Consider the following 27,889-nt stretch of genomic DNA (forward strand, 5'->3'; position numbering starts at 1 on the left):
CCCCCCGTCCCAATTAGCCTCTTCTTGGCCTACTTCATTTAGAAAGTGGTAGTCCCTGGCTGCCATTGCTCTCACAACCCCATCCTCTAGCCTGCAAAATTGGACTTTTTCAAAATCAATAAATTGATTTTAAAACCGATCTACAATGGAGAATGGAGGGCATTACCCCACTGAGTTTGTTTGATCTATATGCCCATATTCTTTTTTTAATTTGGATCTTAAAATCCTGACTAAAATAGTTGCGGACAGGGTACAGGCCTCAATCATGATGGTGGTCCACCCAGAACCAGTAGGATTTATAAATGGGAGGAAGACGAACTTAATTTTGAAAATAGCAACTGTAGGAGGTGCTTCTCATTAGATGCAGAGAAGGTCTTCTACTGGATTAAATGGGCATATTTGTTGAAAGCCTTGAGGGGGGTTTGGGGTGTTGATCAGATACTTATTAACTTAGTTAAAACACTTTATGACAAACCCACGGCATACTTGCAGGACTGCTAGCAACCCACGCTTTTGAGCTGGGGAAAGTGATGAGGCAGTGTTGTCACCCATCTATGCTCCTTTCTGGCATTGCTTTTAACCACTGGCAATCTAAGTCGGACCTTTTCCAGATTTCATAGCTGTCCCAATAGAAACCTTTCATAGTAAAGCGCTCTTACTTTCTCTTCACATGTGGCAACCCATATGCTGAGATTCCATAGATCTTGGTCATACAAAACCTCCAGGTACAAGTTCATTTGGAATAAGACAGAAATACTACCTCTCTCAGATAGGTTGACAGGCTACAGCACTCTCAATAAACACTTTATCAAGGTACAATGTAGCCAAGAGTATCTAGGGATAGAGTTGGAGAGACTTGACATCCTTAGTAAGTACTAACTTTGATGCCCTGTGGGAGCAGATTGCAAATGATGCTGGTAGATGAGAGGTGCCCGCATTCCGTGTGGGTAGGGTCACCTTTCATAGGATAGTGACTATCCCCCAAGCTAAATATCTGTTAATCGTAATTACCCCCAGGACCATGACAATTTTTTACAAAAAGGTTAATAGAAAAATTATATCATTTTGTTAGAGCAGAAAACAAATATAAGTATAATAGTGTTACAATGCGACAAGTTCAGAGTGGGATTGGTGGTTACGAACATGCACTTATACATTTGGTCTACTAAAATGGTACAGCTCGCAAGGTTCCAGATCCAGGGCAGCCCGAGGTGAGCCAGTGCAATTCTGTCATGGCTGTCGACTAGTATGTTGTCTTGGAAAAATACAACGTTGGATATGTCGTGAAGGATGTTTATGATGAGCTTTTGGAACATAGCAGCTGCAGATGAAAGTTTGAAAGGCATCCTCATATATATTGATATGTGCCGTCCGGAGTGATGAAACCTGGGTATGCCTTGGAATCAGGATGGAGGCAGACCTGATGGTACGCGGTCTTGAGATCTAATTCCAAAAACACTTTGACTTCTTGGATCAAAATAAGAAGTTTAATGGTTGGGTAGAGTAGGCCACAATGGTGTTAAGACGTGAAAGTCTTTTTTTTTTTTTTTTTTTTGTGTGTACAGCACTTGGCTCAGCCATTCTGTGGCTTTAATCAGTTGAATGATCTTGATTTGTAGACCTCAAGCAGCTGCAAGCTTTATGGGGCACAGGGTGCACTTTGGGCACGGCACCTGTCTTCAGGATGATCTTGTGGATGCATTTTTTTTAACCAGTTTTATTTTCAATTGAGGCATAAGCAGATATAACAAACAGTTTACGTTTTGAAATATTAATACATTATAAGAACAATACTTCAGAATTGATGTTGATAGTTGCAAGGTAATAGCTTCCAATTTTTGAAACTTAACTACTGCCTCTTCTTCCCCCTCATTTCCCCCTCCTCCATCCCCTCCCCTGCTACCCCGTTTTCCGGTTGGCCATAGAGTCCTCCACCTTCCTGAATATCTTCTCCCCTGTCCAGCTTATGAGTCCTTGTCCACTTGCGGTCCCTTAACGAACATGAATGTTTCTGAGAATTTGTAGTTTGAAGTAGTGAGCTTCCCTGTCCTTCACGTAATCTTGAAAGGAGTCCGATTGACAGAAACTTTAGATATTTCCCTGCATTTAGGGCACAGATTTTCTCCATAGCCATGATCCCCCATACTTTGACTGACCACCAGGGCGTTGTTGGGCCCTCTTTGGACTTCCATCTTTGTGCTATTGTCATTCTTGCTGCCGTCAGTAAGTGAGTTAATAGTGTTGCTTTGTTTCCAGATGCTGCGTATCCTCCCTCCGACACCGCTCCCAATAAAATTACTTTTGGCGACAATGGAAGCTCCATACCCGTTATGTCTTTGATGAGCCCCAAGATTTCTTTCCAATTCATTATCACCTTCGGACATGTCCACCACATGTTGTACAGGTTTCCCCTCCCCCCACATTGTCTCCAGCAATCCGGAGGGTATTTAGCATCTATTTTATGTAGGTGGTCAAATACCACCTGTGACAGTTTGTACGCTGATTCCTTGATCACCGTACGTTTGGACATTTTGTGCTCTCAACCAGATCTGGCCCCATTCTTCTTCTGTGATTGTTCCCCCATGTCCTTTTCCCAGTTCTCCTTATATGGACGCTTATCTGCTGCTTGGGCGTTATCTAGTAGTCAATACAGTCTAGATATCCCTTTCGTAGTTGTGCCCTCATGCATTATTAGTTCCAACCCAGACGGGTTCCTCACTCCTGCCCTTTTCACCGATGGATGGGCGATCCAATGTCGGAATTGCATGTATTTATATCTTTGACTTTCCCCTATTCCAAATTTATTTTTGCAGTCTATAAAGGACATTGGGGCCCTCTCCTGGTACATATCTCTTAGGTATAGTGTTTCCGCACCCCTCTAGCCCTCCCAGAATTACCGCTGTAGGCCTGGTGTAAAGTGTGCATTGTGTGTCGGGGGGGGAAGCGGTCCCAGTCCCAGCTGCATTTTCTTCATTCACAATGCTTGATCCCAGCTGCGCAGTGATGTTTTGGTGGCTTCCAGCAGTTTACCCCTTCTCTCATGGGCAGCTGATCCCAGGAACTGCAATATTTTTGGCAGGATTGTAGTGACTGCTTCGTCCATCTTACACCACCCTTTCAAGGTGTCCTGTTCCGCCCACTTTAGCATTGGCGCCAGGTGGGCCCCAGTATGTACCTCCCAATTTCCGGGACTCCCGAGGAGCGTAGGGCGCATCGGGATTCATCTTTGAATCCTTGGTCTTCTGTTTCGCCTTATGAAATTGAATATTGCCTTCTGGAGGTCCCTAATAAGTCTATGCGGGATATCCACAGGGATTGAGCTCACTACAGCAAGCGGGGCAGCAGAGTCATCTTTATTGCTGCAATTCTTGCAAACCAAGATAACTCCTGAGTGTTCTACCTTTGCAAATCGCCCCGGAGTTGCTTCCAGAACGGCCAATGTTTGCTTTAAACACGCTCCCCGCTTCCTTTGTTATATGGACCCCCAGGTACTCCAATGCGTCCTTTTCCCAAATTGGGGGGTATGTTTACTCCAGGCCCACTATCTCCTCCCACTTTTCTGTAATATTTAGTGCTTTGGATTTGGAGTAATTAATTGCAAATCCAGATATGTCAGCAAATTTATTTAATTTCCCTATAACCGTGGGTAACATGTTTTTGGTGTCTACTATGTACAGCATTATATCCGCATATAGTGCGATCTTGTGTGTGGATCCCTCGCATGTCACCCCCTTGATATTTGGGTCGCTCCTAATCTAAATTGCGATTGGTGCCATTGCAAAGTTCAGTGGAGAGAGGGGGGCCCCCCCCTTTACATGTACCTCTTCAAATGTTAATCTGTTTTGAGCTTTGGCCATTTATCAACAGGTTTGTGGATGGGAGTTGATAGTTTGCTAATACCATCTTTACGAATGACACCCCACACCCAATCTAAGCTGTCAAAAGCTTGCCTGGCATCCAGTGCTGCCACTGAGAATTTTTGATTTGTTCTGGATCCCAAATCAATTACATCTCTGGCCCTCCTAACATTATCTTGTTTGTCTCCCCCTTATAAAACCGGCCTGGTCCTCATGTACAATATTTGGTAGGGTTCCTATCCGCCTGTTTGTCAATATTTTGGCATAAAGGTTTGTATCCGTGTTTAGGAGCGCTATAGGGCGATAGCTGGTGCATTGCACAGGGTCTTTGCCTGGTTTTAGGGCAAAGATTGTGAGTGATTTCCCCATGTCTGCTGAAACTGCCACTTTGTATCTGATTACATTAAAGAGACGGGTGAGGGAGGCTAACACCTGTATGCGGAACGTTTTATAATAGCCATTTCCCAAGCCGTCCGGGCACAGAGTCTTATTTCTCGGTAGGGCAGCAGTTGCGTCACTGACTTCTTGGGCTGTTATTGGCTCCCCCAGTATATTCCTATCCTGTTCTGTGAGCTGTGGCAGGGGGCGTCCTGGGCAAGTATATCTGGTTAGCCTAGTCTAGATTTTCGCTTACTAGTAGTTCCTTCTGGAACTGCACCATTATTTCTAATGTCTCCTCATCTGCAGTACCCATATCCCCCTGACTGTTTTTCAACCCAGCAATATTATTGCATGCTTTTTGCTTCTGTAATTTGGCCATGAGAAAGGTATTTGCCTTTCCTCCGTGTATATTAAAGGATTGCCTAGTGCTCAATGGTGTCTGTGCCACTCTATCTGCTGTATGGATTTCTAACCGGGCTCTAACCTTCCGTAGTGCCCGTTGGGTTTTGGGTGTTTGTCAGGACTTGTGGTGTTCTTCAGCCTCTCAATTCTTCTTCGAGTTTACTTGTTGTGAGGGCCCTTTCCCTATAGTATGCTGCTGCTTGTGCGATGAATTCTCCCTGCACTACTGCTTTTCCTGCGTCCCGCACTGTTCTCCAATCTGTCTCCCCAACATCATTCTCCTCAAAGTAGTTTATTGTAGTTTCCATATGTGCCCTAAGTGCTACATCTCTCAGAATCAACTTGTTTCGCCTCTATCGGGGACGGGCACTGCTTCCTTCCCTGTCTCTCTCCATGCTGACAGATACTGGGGCGTGGTCTGAGAGGTATTGCACCCCAATTTCCACTTTTGTAACATGGGGAATTAGGGATGCTGAGACCAGGATCATGTCTATTCTGGAGTAGCCTCTGTGGCCTGCTGAATAATGTGTGTATTCCCTACTGTTTTTCCTGAAAAGTCCCCATGTTTCGATAACCCCCAGTGCTGGTCTGTTTCTCTGATCTGCCGCCATAGAGGGGGGGTGGGAGGTGTTTCATCTAGGTTCGGGTCCATCACACAATAAACCCCCCCCCCCTTTTTTATTATACGGCCTTCACACCAACTTCCCACTTTCTGTAGTAGTCCGGTGATGTATGTGTCCTGTTTTTCGTTGGGGGCGTATGTCACTAGTACTGTGTAGATTTGGCCCCTGATTTTGCCCTTGATCCCCAAGTACCTACCTTCGCTATCTCTGATCATGTGGGGTTTTTTTTGGAATCCCAGGTCCCGACTGCATAATATTGCTGCTCCTTTTGTCTTATTGCCACTTGAGGCAAACAACTGTAGGGGGTATGTCTTACACTTCAGCCTCTTTTCATCCTTCCAGAGGAGATGAGTTTCGACTCTAATCTACCAAGGATTGCTCTGCGTTGATTGGGGGAGTTCAGCCCCTGCACGTTAAGTGATATTATTGTTGCTTCTTCCATTGTGACGTGGACTGGGTTGATGCTCCAGACGCTGTTAGGCAGAAACCTGTGCAGTTCCCTTAGGGACCACTGCAAAAAGCTTAAGACTACAGCTGTTAGCAGTAAACCCAATTGGTAGCAGTCTGCACCACCCAGATTTACCTGGTAGCTGTGGCTGAGCAGTCAGACTTCTCTCAAGAAGAGTTAGGCAGTATATAGAGTATACACATTAGGTACAAAGAGACAGTAGCACAAGCAAACACTGACCAGAGCTTTGGTATAAAAGTATATAATTATTTAAAAACACACTTGTAAAGATACACTGGCACTAATATGTAAAGCAAGTTCAAACACAATCACTAGAAATATATACACCTCCCTAATTATTTGACAAGTCTAAGTTAGTACACCACTTATTTAGCAAAACAGGGGTGAGCGCGTAACCATAGATGGCACTCCAATAATGATTTTAAAAAGTGAGAGAAAAGGCAGAAATAGGAAAACGCACAATACCAACACTTTTAAAGAACCACAGCAAGTCCAGAAAGGCAGGGTCTACTGTAGAGCACAAAGTTCATAGGCCAGGCCCACTCTTGGAGAGAGCAAGGCGGAATGTGCCCAAGATCACAAAGTTGAAGTACGCTTTAAAAGTCTTTGCAGATAGTTCAGAAAGGAGTTAGATCAGTTCAGAGAAGTTAGTTAACAGGTCCGAGGTCACCCCAGGATAGAGAGTCAAGGATTTACGGGACACAGTCTGTTGCAAGGGAGACCAGGCGGGACACAGTACCTGAAATGGTGAGAAAGCTCCAGCGGGAGCAGTTGTTCCTGGCAGCGGGTGCAAGTCGGGGCTTCGTCCAGGGGAAGATAAGATCTCGACGTGGAGGAAAGCTGGAGGTCGTTGCACTGCCAGGGAAGAAACCAGCCGCGGAGTTTCCCGGTTAAAAGGTACTACCCTTTTATTCGCGGTAGTGGTGAAGCGTGGCTATCCGGGCGCCGGTGTGCTTGGCACGGGCGATTCGACCACGAGACGATCCTGGAAGGCGAAAAAAGGTGAACTGGTTAACCCCACCAGCTCAAAGGAAGAAGACTCTCCTGGAAGAAGATCTTCTCTGTCGTTGGGAAGTGGTGAGTTCGGTTCAGCAGGGCTCCACCGGTGGTGTCGTCGTTGCAGGTCGGCTCAGCTTCTCCCTCTTCGGATTCTTTAGGTCCTGTGGCGACTTCTGAAGTTCCAGTCCCCAAAGCCCTGCTTGTATGCAGAAAACCCCCATTCATCAGTCCTAGCTGTCACTCAAACATGCTAAGTGGTGAGCTGGGCGGCTCAACACTGGGCCAATCACACAAGAGTGCGACTTGAGTTGCAGAGGCAACTCAGTCTAGGGTGCACATTTCCCCCCCCCCTCCCACACATCCTGTAGACCCAGACAGAGTGGCACCACTTTTGGAGGCTTCTGTGCAGAAGCCCGCCAAAAGTGGAACGAAGGGCTCGACTTGGGTTGGAATTACAGAGGCGAACACAAACACCATTTTAAAACCGAGTCCTGGCAAAAAGACCCAACCGGGGAATAAATATCAAATAAATAACCCGGCGGTATCTTTAACATTGCACCAAAAAAGTGGTGTGTTTTAAAATTAATGGGAAAATCCCATAGGAAATATTCCGGTGGAATATTTCGCGTGGTAACCACTGCCACCAGCCAGAAACTCGACAAGGGGGGGACTGGACAGTGCCTCCTTGAAAAACAGACCCTGGGGCAATCGAATTACCCCTACCAGTACTTCCACAATATGATGGTTTGTACTGGTTCTGTTCACTATTTAAGACTAGTAAAGTCAATGGTGACTTTACATGCCCTGGGAGACAGTAGTCGGTCCCAGGGTATGGAGTCTGTTTGAGGGTCACTATGACACCCCTGTGTTACTGCACTGAGGGTGCTGTGTAACACACTTAACAAAAACACATGAAGCCTGAAGGCAAGCGTCCCCAACCAGCACGATCCTCCCCGGAATGAGAGACAATGATGGACTCTCCCAGGATGGGAATAAGGCAAGACAAAGTGCGGGTGAGCGTAAATGGGAGTTTATCAATCAGAAAAGGGCATGCAAAGAACTCTGCAAACTCCGAGAGCGCTCTGTCTGACAATAGCAAAGACAGGCGTATATATTTACAAAAAACGTCATCAGAACCTACATACTATAGGGGGCACAAGTTCAGTGGGATTAGGTGGCGACGACTAGCTATAGGTGCTGCTGTGATGTGGTTGGCCTTGGCTGGAGGACGTCACTGGTCAGCCTCGTGGGTTGGGCTGGGCCTGGCGGGTCAGCTGGGTTCATCCGGGCGGTGTCGTTGTGCCACTGTGGCCAGTGTCAGAGATGAATGTCTTTTCCGGACTTCTTTGCCCTAGGCCATGCACACCGCAGTCATTCAGTCATTTGCAATATTATCTTTTTTAGTAAATCTTCCAATAGGTTATTCTACAGGTTAAAGGAGAGTTCCGGGACTTTTTTTTATTGTCCCTACGGTTCGGCCATGTGTTTTTAAGCATAACTCGGTAGATCGTAGAAAACTTTCCTATGGACCTTACCCGACTTTTCGTCCATTAACGCACTCGAAATCAGCCGCCATTTTATGATAATCCTATCACTTGCCGCATCGCCCTGGCTCACCTGCTTTTGCGGCACTAAATCAAATCCCCCGCCCCTGAAACAGACTTTATCAAAACATTCATATTCCCCGCCTCTATCCGTGACGTGACTGTGCTGCGTAGGCAAGCGCGCCCAGGCGTCTTCTACGCGACTCCACACAGAACCCGGAAACCAACACAGATCAGCTCACAACACAGCGCGCCACAATTCGCAATATGAAACTGTACTTTTAAATCAAACCGCAAGATTGTAAATTTGGTAAAGTACATTTATTGGACATCAAATGTTTAGAGAATATTCAGCGATTTTCATTTTTATTTGCTCTTGATCCAAAATAGTTCGTTTCGAGGCACGCGATGTTCCTTTGCTGTACACAGGGTCTTAGATCATCTCACAATACAGCGCCACAATTCGGAATATCAAACTGTGGTTTAAAAGCAAACTGCAAGATTGTACATTTGGCAAAGTACATTTATTGGACATCAAATGTTTAGAGAATATTCAGCGATTTTCATTTTTATTTGCTCTCGATCCAAAATAGTTCGTCTTGAGGCAAGCGATGTTCGTGTGCAGTAAACAGGGTGTTGGTTTACGATAAAATAAGCTCTTCGGTCGCACTGATAATCGCATGGCTGTTCCAACAACGAGGCACTAGGCCACCACAACGGTCTGTATGTTGCATCTAGCCGTTAGTACCGCATAAGGGCATACTTGTACTTGGCGATCGTCCCATAAAATGGTCAGGGTGGTAACGTTGTTCACGCGGAGAAGCAACTGGCGGTTAAAAAAACCGTCCGCCGGTGTCTGGTACTCGTGACACATGCAGTAATGCATGATGTACCTGTTTGAAAAACATAAACAATGAAATTAGTCTCACCATCAGATCTTTATTAAAATTATTCATTTTATATATTCGGTCGGGAAATTATTTCATAGCTAGGACAGTGCAACTGGGTTTTAAACGTCAAGGGGGGGCTGTAGGATACTGAGACAGTCCCCCAGTGCAGGGGTTGACAGGGAGTGCAGGTGGAGAGTGGAAGGGCCCAGGACCGAGATCGCAGACAGTGGACCAGTTGTAGCAGGGGAGAGGGAGAGAGAAAGCAGAAGCAAAGGTTTTGAGGTGCTTCCGTAAAAGTAGACGGTTCTCCCCAAGATAGTGCGCGGTACAAAACAACATGCCACATAGAACGAACAAGTACAACTTAACCCGTCTTTAAAGCTACTGTATAGTAATTAAATTGCGGTATAAACTCATCTAAAGAGTTACTTACATTATATTTGCATTTTCCATTGCGTCTGTGCGTAGGGCAGCCCCGAAATACCACTCCTTCTATGCCGACGTTATTTCTTCTAATGAACGAACATGAAATGGCTTTCGTTTCCGAAATTATATTCATTATCGTTTCTTACGTGGTCCAGGCCTGTCAAGGTCAAAATACAATAGAACCTTATTCTGAGTCGTGGGCCATTCTGGCAACCGAGAAAAAATCAAAGCAGCTGACCTTCACTTTGAACGAGCACACATTCCAAGTTAGCTACATTCAGTGTAAGGCATTCTCACAGGACTTGAAATTTACACTCCATCTTTGCATTTTGTCTGCGTGCTTTGCAGCCACACAGAACCATAAATACGGAGAGATTCTATATTTATTGAAAAATGATTTATATTACTGTTTGGTTTAATTTAATGCGCAAATGAACCAGGTTGGCTAGATACACATATTCAATGGGCCTGCGACATGAGGAGACTTGAGAGAACAGACAATCAAATTACAATCATTTAAACCGTGATGTGTATTTCTCAATGAGTTCTTCTTTAGGTGGACATGGAACAGATGCAATGTTGGGTGGCAATGCAGTTGTCCCCTGCACAGGTTCGTTCACAACTCCATTTATGTGCCTATCTAGGACGTCAACAATAAGTTTCTCAATAAACTCATATTGCATATCCTCAAACACTGGTTTGATCACCCATTGTTTACTTCTTTTAGTGAAGGCCTTATTGTAGCGAAGCGTCCCTAAAGTTCCGGTCGTCCTACTTTGTTGACGGCCAACATTATGGTTATGTGCCAAGACCGCTAAAAGAGTCCGATTTATCATGCCCTCCATGCCAAAATGCAATCGTTTTGGCCTGTACTTGAGGCACATATTGTGGAACACCTCCAAATCTCCTGTGTGGCAGAATTCCGTGAGTCCCCTCAAAGCTTTTGTTATAGTTTTATCAAATACAATCTTTTCAATGGCTTTGTGAGTGGGTGATGAAGGAATCAACCACTTCTTCTTCCGTGCCTCCTCTGTGGACAAATGGCCATGTTCACAATTGTGGAAATGTTGGTTCGTGTTCCATCGGTGAACGTTTGTACAGTGTGGCATTACTGACCGCCATTTTTCCAGTAGAATTTCCAACGACCCTCCACATGTTTTTGAGCTCCACCAAAGATGGTTGCTGATTGACTTGGACCACTGTGAAATACCTTGCAATTCTTTTTTTTTTTACCTGCAGCCGACAATTTTTTATTGATTGATTTTGCAAGATGCCAAACGTCAAATTGGTGATTTATATTTTTGTACTGTTCTCTCATTGTCTTGGCAATTGAAACGTGTCTGTCCGTGGCTATCAGGTCGATCACCATTCCCCGCGATTGTAGTTCTTGCAATGATGCTACAAAGCCAACTTTCTCCATGGCCACTGAGGATGTACTTTGTGACACCTGCACGACCACCGAACTCACAATTTTCTTACTTTCCATGTCCTGAAAGTGGTAGGTGCAGTACTTGGCTGAAAATCCTGGGCTGTCGCACTGTCCATCACCGGCTAGCCTGAACCATTTGCCCGCGAATGTACTATCAATAGAAATTTTTTCCATTCTCCAAGCTTCGCTAATGGCTGGAAATAGATAATCGGTTTGGTATTTGTAGAACTGAGTTTTCGCAATGAAATGGATTCCCACAAACTGAAAGAAAGACTCTAATTTTTTAAAACTTGAACCACTAAAAAGTGCAGCCGCTGCACAAAGTAGATTGCCTGCTGGCAGTTGTCCCAGCATAGGTGCTGCAGACAATGTGAAAGGATGATATTTTGTACAGGTGGCATGTATTTTAAGGTTAGTGCCTCGAATTGCACGAGTCACATTAATCAATGGCTCCCCACATACTTCCCCACCTACCAAATGCCCACATTTAATCCGAATAATAATATCAATCAAACAACTATCGAATACAATGAATTTGGCCTCTTTCCTTATACTGTCACTCTGCATCCCAGCTGGTTCGGCCTGTAACGTTGAGGACATGTCACTCACATGAAAGGTAGAATCTCTGATATCGTCTTCCGCTATGTTCAGTGATATTGATGGTGTTTCATTGTCGTCTACTTCATTCTCTTCCATTGCAACATCTGTTCCTTCTCCGGCGATGGGTGAATAAAACAATTTCTTCAACTTTCTCGCCGTCTTAGTTTTTGCGGGTGTGGATTCTGTGAATTGATCTCCGACTGCATCCGAACTACCAGGAGGACATTCACTATCAATGGCTGGTGGTGGTATAGCTCCGTTGTCAATCACTTCATATTCTTCCCATTGGCACGATGCTTCTCCAGTCTCAAGTCCCTGCCAAAAGGTTTGACAAGCAACATCTCTCGTTCGCTTCACTGTCTGTGTAGATCTAGTTCGTACACCCACTCGCAACTAGAGGACAGATTGGAAAAGGGGTGTTCAGTTTAAACACAACTTACAGTATTGAACTATTAACAGTGAAAAACAACATAATATAGTGACCAGGACACTAACCTTCTTTTGCTTTCTTTTCTTTGAAACTTTCTTGCCTCGAACTTCAACATCAGGACGCTGTTGCTCCGACTCGTGTGTGCATGTCTCCACTTCCTCTTGCGCTGCAACGACTATGTTTTCCTGATAAGCACATCCATCACGCACTGACACTCCATGGACTCCCTGAAACATAGAACTTTCATTAGTATGTATAATAATATCGAAAACACAAAATGTACTTGGGGACCAATACCCACGTACATCTCAATAGCAAAACACGAATGAACGCTTTGTGTAGAACATTCAAACGACAATTATTCACGCATTGTTGATCTAGTTAGATGGAACTGTCAAGATCCATACCTCGGGCTCCTCATAGACTTCCATTGATGATATTATTGAAGATGATGCTTCAGTGACTCCCTGAAACACAGTAATTGCATTAGTATGGTTTTCTATTTTGATAAAAGAACAGAAAGTTTGTTCAGGCGTGAACGGCTCATCTAAATAGACCTGCACAAATGATCAGTTGTCTAAAATAAATAATGGATATCTAAATATGATTCGATTTGCTCGATCGTTGGAAGTGTCACCACCCAGAAATCTGCATCAACTACTAGGGGTGATGTTCTTGTAGAAGAAGCTCCGTCATCTCCCTGAAACATAGTACTTGCGTTAATAAAGAAGGAAGTATAGCGGATGTAATCACGTCATATGATCTCGCTTCATCGAACTGTCAGTATCCATACCTCGAAATGCATAAGAACATCAAGGGACGATGTAACTGCGGTGCACACTTCTGCAAGCTGTTGCGCCGACCCGTAACTGCACGCTCCCCCTTCTTCTTGGACTAATGCTCCATCGACTCCCTGAAACATAGGACTTTCATTAGTAATGAACACAATATTGAAAAAAGAAGACACATAGGAGGGCGACGACAGAAGGACATATCAATGGCTAAAAACGAAAGAAACATTGTGTGTAACAATCACGCTACAAGAATGCAAGATCTGATGATCTCCATCGATGGAACTGTCCTGAAACGTACCTCGAGCATCTGAGTGACATCAACGGTAGTCGTCAATACGTTGGACTCCTCAGCATCTCCCTGAAAGACAGTACTTGAATTATTTTGGATAACAATAATTATAACTGAAAACAAAGACTAGAGGACGAGTACAAGGGTGTACCATTAGGTAAAATAATTACACGATAAATTAAAACTTGATTTACATGCCTAAAACAAGTCAGTGGCAGAATAGCCAAGTAAGATTACCCGATAGGCGCTTGAAGTGGCTGATGACTGCAATAACGACACGGATGGAGAATCTTCCGCCTTCATATTGAGTGGATACATAAATGGGGAAATTATTGTTAGCTAATGCTACACACTACCGCAAGGCCGAGAGATAAATACGTAAACTTGACTCACCAGTGGAGGGATGTGGACGAATAGAGTGGGAATAGCGGTTGAGAGCAATTTTCGCCTCGCTCGCGGTGTGTTCTTCTTTATTAGCAATGATGTGGAGTACATGTCAGAGGTAAAGTGCCTGCTGCAGATGCGGTATCGATCACCCCTCTTGTCCGCAAAGACTTCTAGGACTCTACTTTCAAGCTCAGACGGTGGATATCCGCAATATCGGACCCATTCTCTTATCTGATCTATTGTCTTAGGGAAAACATGCATTATAGTACCTTCAGATTTATTATGGGTCTTCGAAGGACAACCGCCAATGGAACAGGCAGGCATTGTGGAAAGTTCTGAAAAGTAAAGATCAACAATTCTCTATGAATACCAATGTGTTAAAAAATTAAATACATAAAAGGTTCAATGCAAGGTATGTTTTGGTTCTTGGAACTATACACGTTATTCACATGCGGATAAGTATTTGAATAACTTTAAAAAAATAGAAAAATAATTTGACTAAACTCAGAACATGTGACTAGTTCCCTGCATGTACTGTCTTGAACGAAAAGAAATTGGACGCAAAATGAGTATGGTACATGGCCTTACCTTGACGAGCAAACAGTTAGATGCAGGGATCAGAGTAGTTTCTTGTCGTAGAACAGGGAGCAGTTCACAGGTTGCAAACTGACGAGTTTCCTCGAAGTGGTCACGGAAGTTCACAGAGAGGAAGAGCAGATAACCAGCACCTTCACGGGTTGACTAGCAAAGTGCAAAGAAGTTCTCATTATAAATATGAAGTGGGTTATAAAGAATTCGAAACAGGGGTGTGTTTGTGAATGAATGACGTGTATATGTCGTGGCATTATGCGGTTTGCAGGGGGCCGTCCAGCGTGAGGGGGGATGCTTGGCAGGAGACACGGGGTCTGGCGGTAGACATGGGAACAACAACCCATGCTCTATAGACCACTTTGAAGTGTACATGGTCTTTGGCACCTCTTGGCCTTTATCGCTCCCTGACAGCTCCACTTGCCAGTGCAAGTACCCCGGTGCGAACTGCCTTTGATAGGGCGGGGGGTGGATTGGGGCGGTGGTCGTGCAGACAAGAAACAGGAAGACTCGTGAATGGAGACACACTTATGTGGATTGCAGGGGGCCGTCCAGCGTGAGGGGAGATGCTTGGCAGGAGACACGGGGTCTGGCGGTAGACATGGGAACAACAACCCATGCTCTATAGACCACTTTGAAGTGTACATGGTCTTTGGCACCTCTTGGCCTTTATCGCTCCCTGACAGCTCCACTTGCCAGTGCAAGTACCCCGGTGCGAACTGCCTTTGATAGGGCGGGGGGTGGATTGGGGCGGTGGTCGTGCAGACAAGACACAGGAAGACTCGTGAATGGAGACACACTTATGTGGATTGCAGGGGGCCGTCCAGCGTGAGGGGAGATGCTTGGCAAATCAAAACAACCACTGTTAAAATATATGTTGGGTTTTATTTTAGATCTTAATTTCAATTGAACATAAATAATAAACATTACACATTGTAAAGTTGCGGTTGCAGCACATCCCGGGAAAAGCCGCGGTATTGTCCACTGTCGCTGGGGAAATGTTGTCTAATGGCAAGTACCGCACAGGCAGGTATTACTCTCCGAACGCGGTGTCCGAGCCTCCCGTGAAGCCACCAAGTGAAGCAACGATAGGCCACCAGCCTGTACCACCTGTGAAAATGAAAGATGCAAACTGTATTAAAATGACAACTTTCTTATCACTGTCGATTCAGGTACAAAAATGTCATTCTGCTTTGAAAAAAATTCTATCTAGAAAATGCACAACATGGAACCAATTTACATGCATTCGAATGATATGTAGATGTAGTTTTATATGTGGGAGACGACCATGAAATAGTAGTGGCATCACTGACATCACAACCAGAGTATACTTACTCGTTACTCGGATTACGCGGACGAACAGTGCCGCAAAGTTCGTGCATAAGCACCATCATCATCCTCAACACTGTCCGTGAGAGGCAGGCTTCCCTGAACTCTGGCAGCTCGGTGATGCATTGCGGTCTTGGCTCGCCTTCCGAAATGTAGGCCAAGCACCCGGAATTTTCACGGCAGCAGCAGTTCTCCTCCTCAGTTGGCATTAGCTCGCACCGATTGCACGTGCACCAGGTGGAGACGCCGTCCATGCAACATGGTCCAGGCTCTTCATCCGTTGACTGGTCCTCCCAACTGCCGTCCGAATCCCCATCGTTTTCGCGTGCTTGCCTTTCCAGTAGTTCTTCCTCGGTGTACTCGGGCTCGTACATATACGGCATTATTGTAGCCATTGTGTGGTAAAGAAAGTAAAATAATTTATAGCGGTGGTACTGGTATCTGTTCACACGGGCTACAATCAACGAAGGTAGCTGACCAGAGCACAGAAACGAGTCACAGAATACTCAAAGTAACACAGCGAGAGTAATGGAATCGAAAATCTGCTGCTGTGTGTTGTGAAACGGTGTGTTTATACTTATTGAGGAAAGAGGCGTCCTGCCGTTTCCATGGCGACACTTCATTAGCTGAGGCGCAGCGATTGTTGACACGAAACGTGCTTTGGCGTTGGGAAATGGGCGGTACGCGTCTGCTGATGTCAGGCTCAGGGGCGGGGGATTTGATTTAGTGCCGCAAAAGCAGGTGAGCCAGGGCGATGCGGCAAGTGATAGGATTATCATAAAATGGCGGCTGATTTCGAGTGCGTTAATGGACGAAAAGTCGGGTAAGGTCCATAGGAAAGTTTTCTACGATCTACCGAGTTATGCTTAAAAACACATGGCCGAACCGTAGGGACAATAAAAAAAAAAGTCCCGGAACTCTCCTTTAATGCAACACAGGAGGAATGCACCTCGAGAGGGGTTTGATGGCGATTCATCAGTACATGGTTACCAGCGTCCTGTTGACCGGGTACCATAGGTCGTGGGGTTGGGTCTCAGGGCATGGGACAGGCGGTACATGTCATCCTGTCTTGTTAGAAGTCATTATGGATGTGTTGCTGTAATGTTGCCATAATATTGGGTGTCCTAATTTTACAGGGGCCATTAACCTAAGGTGATCCGGTGGGTCGTGGGGCTTAAGAAAGGGCGCCTCTGGATTTGTGTTTTCAGGCTGAGGTTTACTGCTGGGTTGTAAATAATACAGGTGGCGGGCCGTGGCCTTGGGTGCTGCAGAGGGAACTACAAATCTTTGAAGCGGCTCCAGCCGAGTTGGGGGAGGTGCAGCAGCGCGGCACAGGCCTCTGCTTTCTCGTCTGGCAGGCTTTGCTGGGAGGGAGGGGGAATGGCCTTGCATATGCTCACAAAGGTATCTTCCTCGTGTGTTGCCGATTTTAGGTGAAAGTATCATAAATATTCAAATAATATACAATATTAATTGATTCATTCCAAAGCTCACATTTTAACATTGCTAATGCCTCTTAAATATAGCCAGGCCGGGCACATTACTTGTACACTATGTTTTAACAACTACAACATTTTGTTATATGCTCATACATTCGCAGTAAGTGAGGTAGTAGTGAGGTTGGTGGAGCGCATAGAAACAACTCGCCACTGCAACTGACGGCAGTGGCACATGGTGGGCTTGGACACACACATGGAAGGTGCATTCTCATGCACCTTTTACACGAACCCTCGATATGGTTGTATTTTTCTTTCTTTGCACTCTAGCAGCATTAGTTCGGTTATGGCGCGGGACCGTGGGGTGTAATCTTTTCAGTGATGCGCATAACATAAAACCCCCCGGGGCGCTTTTACTATTTGTGCATAGCTACAACGATGTGGGTGCTTCATTCCTAATGTCATATGAGCACGCACTCTGCCATATCTATACATTTCACAGGTTTTTTAGTCAAAGAGGTTGTGGAGAAAACACTTCCATCGTGTGTAGTTTTGTCATTAGTATTTGGGAACTTTCGCTTTTATCAAAGGACCATTTTACAGTTCTTGTTCCACCCAGGCTCTGCTGGCCGGGTCATGCTGGGAGCAGCGATACACTGCGGAAGGTGAAATGTTAGTGTTGGTATTTTACACTAGCTCATGTCCGTCTTGTTCGTGGGAACGGGCTCACAGCGGATCTGCGGCCACAGGGATAATTGAAACTCTCCAAAGTTGGGGGCCGCGCTGCGGTGCGCCGGGCTCACACCATCTTTATTAGACAATGGTTTCTGAGGCCTAACTAAATTCAACAGGTTTGGGCAATGTCTTCAGCAGGTGAGCCATCCACCACCTGGGCCCTGGTGGTAAGGAGGGGCCACCTGACGAGCCATGGCCCTCACCGGGGGAGGGGATGTAGGCGAGGGGGGTCTTTTGGACCAATCTTCCCCTACAAGCCCTATTGAGTAAAAGACCCCATAGCACATAAAACAGATTACAAAGTCAAAGGACATTCTCAAATCATGCCTAAGAGTGGGAGAAAAAGAGTCTCAATCTTAGCAGGAGAAAAAATTAAACCCCAAAAATCCAGCAAAGCTGTTAGGGAGAATTCTCTGTAAAAGCTAATTTCCCAAACCTAGAGAGTTCCCCAACAGATGCACTCCTTGCCTTCCAACAGGGGTACCCCTTTTCTTCTTTTAGTTCTGGATCTCCCTTCTGTCCTCCAACTCGAGGCCTTTTTCTCTTTTGTGCCTTACACATATTCCCATTCCCTCTTTTCCCCTCTTGCCTTACCCACCCTCAACCCAAGCCCCTCCGCCCCCCGCCCCCACCCTGTCCCTGGAGTTTCCTGTGGCCAGGGTTCCTATGAATCCTTCTGACTAACCCCTGCGGGCATTGGGCCACATATACACCCCAGGTTTTTGTTATGCCAGGATCTACCCCTATCCTGTATCAGGTTCCAAGATGTATTGTCCTCTTACCTCTGTGCAGACTCTTGGGTAAATACATGCAGATTATGCCTTATGGGTTCTTACGTGATATGCAGCTGTCATCCTTGGCTCTGCTGGGTTCTTGCTAATTTCACCTCTTTTCTCGTTCTCCTTTCCGTTAACCATTCCCATGGATTATCTGGTTTATTTGGGAGAGTACGCTGTGGTCCAGTGTCGGTTTGATATTGGTTGTCCTCCAGTTGCAACAGCGAGGGGCCCTCCTCACAAGTGCTTATTCTTCTGTTTCCCTTCCCATGTGAATGTTAAGCTGAATGGGTAGGCCCATCTGTACGGCACGTGTTTTGATTGCAGGGCTTTTGTGACCGGCCGCATTAACCTTGGTTTGTGACGTGTGACCAACGCCAGATCCTCGTATAATTGTTTACGACTTCCGTTGATGGAAAGGTCATTGTGAGTTCTCGCCCGCACGTAGAACATCTTCTTTCAGGCTACCAGTACATCTCTAGGTCTCGCTCCCAGTTCGGTCCTCTTCGGGCCCACTTCTTGTATTCTATCAAACTCATCTTTTGGGTGGTTGGGTGTTGTTCAGCAGGTTGCTAAAGCATTGCTGCATGGTGTCTTTCAACTCTTTATCCTGCACCGATTCTGCCAGGCCTTTTATTCTAATGTTGGACCTTCGTGAGTGATTTTCTAGACCCTCGGCTTGGAGTTCTAGGTGGTTTGTGGCATTAGCCATTTGGTCCAATAGGATGGCATGCTGTTTTACTTCCTCTGCCATACTTGATAGTCCAATTTCCACCACATGTACTCTGTCTCCTAATTCCCCCATTTCTTTTGTGACTTTCTGTAGGGAGGATTTCAGTTCTACTGAGTTTGGAATGTGTTCGATAGCCTGGCTTCCATTCGCTTGAGGCAGTTAAAGATCTCCTCCTTATCAGAGGCCATCATGCTCAGAGGCGTGCTTATTACTGGGGCCACGAGTTCCGGTGGCGGGGAGGGAGACTGGGTGTCTGTTTGCCGCATTTGCTCCAGCACTTCTCCAGCTGACCTTCCTGGGTTCTGACTGGGGTTTTTGTTCGTAATGGGCCTGTTCTGGATTTAGTTCCCGTCATCAGGGTAACTTGACTGGGATTTGCATAGGTGGGCAGGTTTCGGGCGATGGCGTTGTAGTTGCTTCAGTCGACTGTACCTTTCCCCCGTGGGTGGGGCTCACCACTTGCCCCCGTTACTGCTGTTTTCACCCTACCACTGTTTACCTCTGAGCGACTTAGCCTTTGTTTTGCTATGTTCAGTCTCTCCGATGCCTGTGGCCACACGGGTTCGTGTTTTCGCAGGGTGTCCACCCCCTCTCTACGCCCCCCCAACACCCCCCCCCCCCGCCCACCCACCCACCCACCCACCCCTGGAGTCTGTTGTTATGAGCCGGGCCTATAGTTAACAGGTCGGTTCCTCCCCCGGGCTTCGTTGTTCCCAATGTGTTGTGGATGCAAATCAGCTGGGTCCAGGCATGATTTATTTCCTATAGATGTTGCTGACTTTCGCCAGGGGCATGAGGAGCCTCCAGACCCACTCCTTCCGTCGGTCTGTGTTTTTGGTGCAGATTACTGGCTCCAGGCAGCACTCAGATATTCCAGAATCCACTTCTTTTGGTGCTTGTCGCTGCAATTTCTTTACCCCGTGTGTGCCGTAAGGCTTTTGTGCAGCAACTGAATACCTTTAGGATTCGGGGCCTGAGTATGCTTCGTTAAACTTCAGCCCCTGACTGTACCGGGGCCACCATCTTGTCAGTACTGTCTGGCATCCATCCGCACCTTCCAAGGGACCCTCTTTTGCCCCCATACGCTTCCGGGTCCATCTCGTCCGGGGACAGTGTGGAGGGGCGCCTGTCTGCAGGCTCTGTTCTTTTCCACCCCGATGGCATCGAGGGACGGATTCACTCCTCTGTCTAGCCCCAGAATTCGTACAGGGCTACGTTAAATGATGTGAGCGGGTGCTGTGGCAGTATTAGCAGTACCAGCACCAGGTCCGATCCAACCACGACACAGCCCACTTTTGCTTATTAGTCTCCTTTGTAGGGGGACAATGGATTCCCTGCAGGTCCGCTTGTGTGACCTCCGTGAGGGAGACGGCTCTGACCGTTATAATGCAGGGACGTTATTCTTTTCAGGCTACAGCCTTTACAAATACTGGTAACGGGCGTTCGAGCTGCAACCCAGGCGTACAGCCCGCTCTCACCACCAGCACCTGTGTGGGTTATTGCTCTGGCTTAAGTGTCTCTGACACCCCCCCCCCTTCCGGACGCAGCCCGTACCAGCTTCACGCTTCTGCCAATGGTGTTGCAGCACGTAGCTCACACTTAGGGTCCCACAGTGAAGGTACTATCCCGCCATTCAGTCCACTCGCTTACCGGCACTCTGTGGTGTGGGTTCCACCGCTACTTCGTTGCTCCGGCACTCTGGGCGTAGTGCATTTCGGGGTCGCCCTACCAGGGCCACAGCTCGGTACAACTCCACCGTCCTCACTGCACCGGATTCGGGCTACAGCAGACCTGCATGGGCAGACAACACCCCCACCCAGGGGCTCCTGCCATCTGCGGAGCTCCAAGGGCAGGCTGCGTCTCAACTGAACGCCCGCCTCCCTCCGCACGGGCACGCCACCACCTCAGGGGCACTTGTCTGCAGGTCGCCGGGCCGCTGGAACCTTCGTTGTACCTCCCGGTGCACCTGCTGTCATCCGCGATTGCACTGGTTTCTCCAGCAGGTGCCGCTGGTGGGTTCCTCCCAACGTCGGGGGTGCTTTACAGTCCGGGGAAGGGCCGTTAGGGGGCTCCCCCCCCACTGACAGAATGTATGCATTCCAGACCGTGTTAAGCTATGCGGCTACTAGGCTCCCCAGACTCTGGCTGATAGCGGTCCAGGCTCCCTCACTCCGCTGGACGAGTGTTGGGTCCATGTGTGGGATTTCTGCCCCAGGCGTTATCCAGCCCTGCGTAGGGCGTTGGAATGGGCATGGGGCCAGCGACCTACCTTGTCCGGATACGTTGTGCTCAAGGAAAATGCTTGATTTAGGTTGTTTTCCGCCTCTGTTCACAGCGTTTTACACCTTTTATCTGCAGTCTGCACGGAGGACCCGAGGCGTGCGTCCTCACGGTCCGGTGGCCATCTTGGAATCCGTGGATTCATTGTTTTAGAGTTCATGTTGCCTTGAAGAAGACATTTTGATGCTGAGTAAGGAGGTCTGATACTGATGTGTAATGACCGGAGAGTAAATGTTCAGTGTAGAACAGTCCTAACGGTATCCAGTGATAATAAGAGAATACAATTACAGAGAATGCTATAACAGAGAATCGAAAACGGAGAAATGAATACAGAGAAAAAAGAAAAAGAATTGAAATTTTTTTTGGTAAGGGTAAAATGGATGGGAATGGGGTTGGGGTTGGTATAAGCACACAGGGAAATGCAAAGATTGTAGGGGCGATTTCTCCCCCCCCCCCCCCCCCCCAAAAAAAAGAATTCAATATTTTTTCACTGTTATTGTTTTCGCTGAAAAATCATTCTCTGTTATGTATTCTCTGTAATCACATAGAGCCAGTCTAACTTGATCTCTAACAGTCTTTGGTCATCACACTTCAGCTGTGTCAGGTTGACATGTGAACCTTTACCACTGCGGACTGATGCTTAAAAATTACATTGCTGTGTCAGTAACCCTGTCTTCCGCCACCATACGCACCCAGACGTTTGTTCCTGCCACTGGCAAACAATGAATATTACTTTTCTTGTGGGAAGATGGTGTAATAGGATCCAGAATCTGTAAGAATGACGGGTCGCGATAGCACAGATTTTGATATTGCAGAAAGGTTTCCAGCAAGACCAGGCGTAGTCATGAACGTATAGGACCAGACTTTTAATTTGTTCAACTGTCTCTTCCTCATCAGTCTGTCTGTATGGCTGTGGCAGTGCAGTGTCGCCTGAGGTTTCACATGTCAGCGAAATGCCCTATCTTGTGGCAATTCATGCATTCTTTGCAAGCGTCTGAGAGCGCCCTGTCATTTGCAATGTGGTTTTGGCCCCAACAATGGAAACACTCACGTGTGGTGGCTTTCGCCTGGAGCTGAATGATCATCTCCACTGGCATTCGTCTGCAGGTTTGCAGTCTAGACAATGTCTTTCATAATCAAGGCAGAACTGTTGTACAACACATATGTCGTCCTTGTCTTGCTTGTGTTCGACTTCTTTGATCAAGCAGAGGAAATGTTCGAGTTTTGGCTGTGGTGATGGCCTGCTCAAGCGTGGGGTCTATACTCATCCACAGTGCTTCTTTGGTCTTGGGGCCACTACTAAGAACTCTGAGCTGATACCTGGCGAGTTGGTGAGCCATGTTACCAAAACTGCATTTGTCTGCTAACTCTTACAAGACAGTGACAAAATCATCAATAGATTTATTGGAAGACTGCAGGCGTGTGTAGAACTTCTGACACTCTAGAACAATATTGAGTTCATTGCCAAATCTGTTTTCCAGTTGTGCCTGTTCCATGGCGAATTAATTGATCATCTACAGAGCCATCGGGTTTCTTGACAGGTTCGGCTAGTGCAAACAGCCGATGACCTTCGGTGTTCAGGGCACTGCGCAGAAGTGTGGAGTTCCTTTCTGGGGTGCATCCCATCACATCAATGGTTTACAGATATGTTTGAAATGAGTGCCTCGTTTTGGGCCCACAGAATCAGTGGCTCACCAGGAGACTGCAGAAACATCACTGGAAGAGTGGCACCCTGCATGGTGCAACTTAGGTGTTGTACACATGAGAGAACCCTTTAGGCCATACATCGTCTACTCTCCACCATACCCGAGACCGGGTGACATAATGGGACCCCCAGTGTTTCCTCCCCTGGTTACTTGTAGATCCATTGCTGACAATTGCCCGCCCTCCCTCCCCTTTTGTCAGATCCCCACTGCTTGGTTTCTCTGCTACCCCCCCCCCCCCCCTTCCCCCCTTATTACTTCCCGAGGCAAAGTCCGGACGCAATGACTACCCTAATAATAATTATCCTTTAGAAGAGTACAGGCTTGGTAATCACTACAACTATGCTAATGATGATACCTTTGGTGTGGAGATGGACCTCTCTAAGTCTGTCCCCACTGTGGAGTGCAAATAATAGGCACTTGAAGTTTGTATTTCTCATCAGTATTTATTAAGCTGCAATGATGAATCAATGGCACCCAGCAGGGATGTCATTTGAGTGTAGCAAGGAGTAGCAGCCGCTAGCCCTGGCTCCACCCTGCCACTGCTAGACCTGTCCTTGCTATCCCTCGGCCACTGGACAAAGAGGCACCGCCAATAGCAGATATCTGTGTTACACCCGAAAAAGGCAGTTGTAAATGCAGCTAAATGTGCCACAGCTTTTTTCACATGGAATCTAGATCTCGTTAGCTGGAGAAATTACAGGGAAACAGGAAAAACAGTGAATCCGCCATAACTAACAGCTTGGCAGTCCATTAGTGAAGAATGCCTGAACGGTTGGGTTCAGAGGCAGAGCTGTATGTGCAGCTCATACCCAGTAATGAGGCTACAGGAAGGGTATGGGGTCTAGGTCTAGCTAGCTGAGACTGGGTAAGAGCAGCCTGCAGTATTCAGTGACAGCACAGCATGAGCGCAAATCTCATCAGTGTTTCTCGTTGTCTGCGTTGCACATCCAGTGAGCCACTATGATGACAGGGGTGTGCCCTAGTGGCTTCTGTCGCCAATCCATCCTGGACACTGTGACCTGACAGAGATCTGCCAGACCTACCTTACAGATACACTGTAGATAGACACAATACCTCGGGCACTACAATGCAGCTATCCCCCACGATAACATTCGGTCTAGCTGCACACGTGTATTTTTGCATTGAAAAGTCCATACAGTCGGTCATTTCTGCTGTACAAAATGAATTTGCACTGCAAAAATACACTTTGCACTGTTCCATGAATCAGAGTTTGTGTTTCAGCAGTGCAAAGTCACTTTGATCTGTGCAAAAATTCCATGAATGGGCCCCATAATGTCTTTCCTATTCTCTCCAGGCTACCTTGGTGCACCCACCCAAATGCATGTTCAGCAAGGGTGTCTAGCAGGACTTGGCCAACCCTACTTACCTTGGTATTGGCGAAGTGCACACACGCACTCCATTTCTCTGGCGAATTTTCCCAAACCTGGACTTCAGCCCCCCCTCCCACCCCCAAGTGCGTTCAACCTACAAAGTGCTGAGACCACACCAGTGGTGAAAGGCGCTATAGAAATTAGAAATACCCATTACAATACAATACATGAGGTTGCCCCCAGCCTTTGAAGTAAAGCATCTACTGCTTCCTCATTCAATGCTCCTGTGCATTGTTGCTGACTTGCATCTATAGGATTTTTTGATACTGTAATATCACAGCAACTGGCAATGTAGGGGTGTATTGGGTAGAGCACTAGAATGTGCACTCACTGCGCTCATCATTGTAATAAGTTAGTAGATCCTGCTGCCGGTGAGGGGTTGGTATCTAAAATATTCTTATGATGTCATTGATGTGATGTCGATACCCATGGCACTTTGGTGAATTGACATCCCTGGCACACAGTGTGTTGCATTACGAGCTGCGCAGGCTGTAGTCCTACCACTTCACGCCTTGCTCATGTCCATTCTCATCCCACCCCCATGTCACGTTTCCACAATCATGGGTCAGTGCTCAGTGCAGGACGCAGTGACAGAGCATGGCTATTAAAGAAGACTATGGCCCGCACAGGTTTTGGGAAGAGCATGCTCCTTATTCCATCAGATAATTTTCTGTTGCTTCACCTCATGGCAGCTGCCGCATAGTAGGCGCCCCAGACAAGGCCAGAACCCTTTCCATGAATCTTCCTAATTTGATCCCCTTAGCTGATGTTCGTGCCATACCTCCAGGGTCCCTCTGTTAATCCTCCGCCAAGCTGGTATTTCTCGGAACTCGCCCAGAATGAATGAGTTTGCCCCACCCTCGTGTACAGCTCTCACATCTATCCGTAGACAACCGACTATTACATGCAGGCAGCAGCCTAGGTCCATCACTCTGTGTGTGGTGCCATTTTGGGCGTCTCCGTGGATGCTGAGATAGATTCCTCCCTCGAATTTCATGGCTTGCAGCACATCCAAACGGTCCTTCGCCCATTGCAACCTCTCTCCCACCCCCATTTACAACAATTCCTGCTTTGCTTAAATCGGGCACCAGAACAGAGCCACTCCTTTGGCTCAAACAGGGGACACACACCAGCGCCCAAACGAGAACCGTCTTCCATTGAGCTCTGTTAGCACTGACACAAGACACAGTTTGGATATGCAGTGGACAACATTGTTTTTTGCCTGCGTCTTTTGGGTGGAGGTAAACTTTTGGAGAAATACTTCAGATTTTTAAGTGCCATTTTAACTCTTACTTGTAGTTATAGCATTCAACATTTCAAAATTGTGGCATTAGGTAAACCGATAAGTATCTCCATATACACATAACGAGTATGATCGGTAAAAATAGTCAGCATTCCAAATGGGGCCAGCTTTTGATGTTATCACCATATTCATAATGAACCCCAGAGACACACTTCTACCAATTTTTAGTCAGAGTGCATATCCTCTCAACCCTAACACCTCACTTCACCAGAGATAAATATGACTTTACATATACCCAGAAGAAGCATCATTGAGTGTGTCATTGGAGACATGAACTCAAGTTTCAGTCTTCTGGCTCATACAGTTGGGATGCACCACAACACACTCCCTGATACGTGGAAATAACTGCAGCTAGTTGTGAGCTGCACAATCGAACTATGAGCAGTACTTACATATTTTGTTTAACCTAGACCTTATTCCACAGCCACATTCCAAATTGATGTACTAGTGAAGCGCAGGAACCAGACTGTGCACATGAGGAAATGTATGCTAGGGACATTCTTTACTGGTGTTACCCATGCTCGTTTGACTGGCAAACTCTGGTAAATGGGTGTTGGTGATGACATGAGGAATTACCTAAGGGCATGGTATGAGAGCCTGATATGCATCATGTGTGCAGCCTCAAAAAGACTAGTATAAAAACAGGACCCATTCCTGCAGTTAGCTCTCTGAAAATGTTGGCATGTCCATTGTGTTATCCAGTAAAAGTGCGTGGTTGATACTTTTGCATGGCATAGTTAAGGTTATGTGTGATTGTCTTCGGCGTTTTTGAACATTTTTAATTTACCTTTTTAATTACATTTGAACACTTATATGAAACATTCTGAAATAAATCAACATTAAAATTTCGAGGTGGTGGTGATCCTACCTGGAAAGTTTCACAATGTTACATGGACAGCTTTATATTTTGAAAACATGCTGTTTTGGTTGTGTGTTTAACATGGGGGGGGGGGGGGGGGGGTGTGGGGTTCGCATAGGAAAATAAATTCTGGCCATATGTCTCAAAATTGGCAGCTTCGATTTTCAAGACTTTTGGCAGATCACTAGATTTCATCTGGAATTAAAGCACTGAAAACAATTTAGAAAATCGAGCTGGCAGATTTTGAGCTATACATTTTTGAAGATGTATCTATATTACATGCATGCGCAGAATGAATTTGCATTACTTTTAGGAAACTATACTCCTATGTGTAGAAGATGAGTACTAGAGTGGGATTCTTTCATCAAGCGTTACAAGAGACAGGTGGCCACGGCCCTTTATCAGGCAACTAAACCCGTATAAATTGAATTGAACCCCAATAAGTGTGATTACTGTATATACATTTTATATTAATTTTATATAAACTTGATAAGCATTCCAATGAATTGCAAATAGGTTTACAAATTTGATAGACCCATTCAAACTATAGGGCTGCTATGTGCTAAATAAGCATAGGTCTTTGGGCTATGATGCTATTAGGGGCGGAGTATCAAAATACGGATATATAGCTGTTATTGTAGACATCGAAAACATGTGCGCTCTTCAGACTTCTTGGGGCCATTAAGCGTGGTGGTGTTAAGGAAAATGTAATGATGAACAGCTAGCTACAGTTGCGACGGGGACAAAACAGCCCCTGACACCACCAGCGATCATGATGATGGTTATTTACCTTATTGCCTTAGGAGAAGATGCAACAGTCTTGATGCAATGGACGTCTCCGACTTTTATGGCAGACCATCATGAGATCAGTGAGAACATGTTTACACTTTGTCAGCCACCTCTGATCGCCGCTGTCATGGGGCACTCTGTTGGAGAGGTCCTTCACTTCAAAACACTCGGGTGAGTGCAGCTGAAGATATGGCTAATTTGCAAATGGCTAACAATGCTGACGCTGTGGTTCTCAAGCAGCCCATGCGCATAGAGCCTGTACTATGTTTAGATATGCAACATACTCAAATGGGGTCTGAAGACAATGCATACGAGTCTATGATCATGCAGAATGATGGAGGTGAGGAGAGTGATCCAGACCCAGTCAACATTTGAAGAATACAGAAGGTCATGGATCATCGATATCCGATGTCGTTCCAAACGGTGGGTATATTTTTAAAGTAA

The 27,889-nt window shown here is 46.3% G+C and overlaps 1 long non-coding RNA gene across 4 annotated transcripts in view; it reads left to right on the plus strand.

Moving 5' to 3' along the window:
• Positions 1 to 27,889, plus strand: part of LOC138488749 (uncharacterized) — a 238,298-nt gene that overhangs the window by 199,791 nt on the left and 10,618 nt on the right. For 2 of the 4 annotated variants that reach the window (XR_011274709.1, XR_011274710.1), the window contains exon 4: positions 27,460 to 27,868. The exons of 1 other annotated variant lie outside the window; for it this stretch is intronic. This is a non-coding gene — a long non-coding RNA (uncharacterized lncRNA). The remainder of the gene's footprint in view (positions 1 to 27,459; positions 27,869 to 27,889) is intronic. One more of the 4 variants, XR_011274711.1, reaches the window with a different exon arrangement.

This window comes from Ambystoma mexicanum, chromosome 9, assembly GCF_040938575.1.
Source record: "Ambystoma mexicanum isolate Mex_15411 chromosome 9, UKY_AmexF1_1, whole genome shotgun sequence".
Taxonomy (NCBI): domain Eukaryota; kingdom Metazoa; phylum Chordata; class Amphibia; order Caudata; family Ambystomatidae; genus Ambystoma; species Ambystoma mexicanum.